Source organism: Apaloderma vittatum, unplaced genomic scaffold (genome assembly GCF_000703405.1).
Source record: "Apaloderma vittatum isolate BGI_N311 unplaced genomic scaffold, ASM70340v1 scaffold13476, whole genome shotgun sequence".
NCBI lineage: Eukaryota > Metazoa > Chordata > Aves > Trogoniformes > Trogonidae > Apaloderma > Apaloderma vittatum.
The window spans coordinates 94,386-96,987 of NW_009723510.1; the positions used below are offsets into that span (position 1 = coordinate 94,386).

The 2,602-nt window shown below is 41.1% G+C and overlaps 1 non-coding gene across 1 annotated transcript; it reads right to left on the reverse strand.

The window, feature by feature from the left end:
• Nucleotides 1-1,172: 1,172 nt before the first annotated feature.
• Nucleotides 1,173-1,245, reverse strand: TRNAK-UUU. Its single transcript has one exon. It is a non-coding gene; the product is annotated as a tRNA-Lys (tRNA).
• Between the last annotated feature and the right edge of the window lie 1,357 nt (nucleotides 1,246-2,602).

The following is a 2,602-nucleotide window of genomic DNA, read 5'->3' on the forward strand; positions in this document are numbered from 1 at the left end:
AGAAGTCTGGTTTAGTCTGTGTAACGGGTAACATGGCCATATCTAATGCACACACAAAGTAGCCAGTTCTAGTCCTTAACAGCACTAGCTAGGGACTCAGATGTTTTTGAACTGAGTGTGCTTAAATACTCAATATTCCATAGTCTTGCTCTGGAAACATTTGTGAGTGTCTTAGGATAAGCTCCAACCTACATCAGACATCTCTTCTAATACAGCTCTTCAAAATATCAGCTGTTGGTAGCAGCAGAGTGGGTCCAGGTGAGAATCTGATCCCTGTGGAGAAAATTCTGGGCAGCCCAGGAACTGGAATAGGGCTCTACATTCAGGTCAAAAATCTATTTCACTAGGATTAGGTATTGAAAGTTTGTTTTCTATGTCTATGTCAATCACCATAGAGTCCCTGTTTACTGAATGCACCCAGAATGACTGGTATCAACATTTGTCTGTGCAAAACATTGTGGAACATTTTTAAATACCAAACAAATGTTTAAACATCACCATCTGGTTGTAAATATATCAGTACAAACAACCAAACATGATACAACTAAGTAAGTGCGTTAATCAGGGCCTGATGATTAATTCCCACATCATTTCCCTGCTTCCCTATGGTTCCGTAATTCCTGTGTCTCTTGGACCCAGGCTCCTCCACTCAGGAATGCTTCCATACGTACACATGCCTACATACACACACAAACACACGTGCATGCACATCTAATTAGCACTAGGCACAGTGGGATTCCATTTCTGGTCAAGACGTTTGATTCACCCATATTATAAATTATGAATAATGAAAATAATAGAAAATCCATGAACAGAAAAGAGAAGAAAAGGATGACAGTTGCCCAGATGCAAGTCTGCCCCCAGTTCTCATTAGACCTCAGTGGCTCTGCTGCACTCATCCATCAGATTACACTGTTTCTCACTTCAGTGACGAGGCTGGGTGTACAAGGTTGGATGAATACACAAAACTCTGCCATATGAATCATAGAATGGCCTAAGCTGGAAGCGACCTTGGAGATCATTTTAATCCAGCCTCCCTTCCGTCAGGGACGCCACTTCTCGACTAGATCAGGCAACACATGGGGACCGAACAGGAATCAAACCCATGACTTTAGCCTTGTTAGCACTACGCTCTACTGACTGAGTTAACCGGCCCCCTATAAAGGCACTTCTGCCCGAACAGGGACTTGAACCCTGGACCCTCAGATTAAAAGTCTGATGCTCTACCGACTGAGCTATCCAGGCTCTAAACCATCTTGTTTTTCTGCAGTCCTGTTGGTTGGCTCAGTCACACCTTGCTGAACACAGTAACCCTACAGGCCACTGTCCCTTAAAAACACCCAAGAGCAACAACCCAAGAAAAAATGCATTTCAGAGGGCCAAGAACCAAGTGAAATAAAGAGCAGCATATCTTTCACTGGTTCCCTTAGCCGTATTTCCTCCCATTACACTTTCTTTTTAATGCAGTAGAGGGCCCAGATTTCAAAGGATGGGTTTCTCATTATCTCATCCCAATCTGAGAAGGAAAGGAAGACAGTGCCGAAGTCAGCTGAAGAGATGTGTTTTTCTCATTATCCTCAACTGCCCTTTACTACTTTGTTTCTCACTCTCCCAATCCTCTGTCAGCTGACACTCTTATTTTTGTCAGAAAAGTTGCCTGTGTAGGGATCAAGAACTGAAACTGAATGCCTCCCTAAATTTCCCCGTTATTACCTATTTGTAACAGTAACTACAAAAGAGATTTTTCTCACATAAACCTGACAGCTACAAACTCTACGAGTGAATGTTTCTCCCCTCCTCCATGACTTCTTGAAATATCTTCCAGGTGAACTGTAGGGGAAATAATAGCTAGTAATGCTTCCATAATTGTGGAATATTTCCATGCAGTGTATGTCTGAAACAGATATAAAGCCACAGTCTCTTCCATAAATACCAGTAAGAAAAATATTTTATGTAATGCTAAGTGAATTTACCAGCAACAAGAGTAAAATATGTCTGCACCACTCCAGTATTTTTGTACTGCTGGAGAATTTTGTATAAGAACAAGAGTAGGGTTTATGATTTACTGTGTGTACATTTGAATTTGGCTTTCAACGCGAACAAAAATTCCAAAATTAAATATCAGAATCATAACGCCCAGGGAAGTGGTTGAGTCACCATCCCTGGAAGTATTTAAAAGACTTGCAGATATGGTGTTTAGGGACATGGTTTAGTAGCGGATCTGGCAGTGCTAGGTTAATGACTGGACTCAATGATCTTAAATGTCTTTTCCAACCTTAACGATTCTATGATTCTATGATTCTATAATTTAATTATCTGAAGTTAGGCAAACTGAAGTTATGCTAATTTTCTACCCTTCTATTATATAGTCAATGATGAGGGACCCGTGTCTTCACTCTAACTACCTCAGACAACTATATTAGAATTTTTTTTTTACATTGATTTAGATATAGAATCATAGAATCATAGAATTGTCAGGGTTGGAAAGGACATTAAAGATCATCTACTTCCAACCCCCTTGCCATGGGCAGGGACATCCCCCACTAGATCAGGCTGCTCAGAGCCCCATCCAGCCTGGCCTTAAAAACTTTCAGGGATGGGG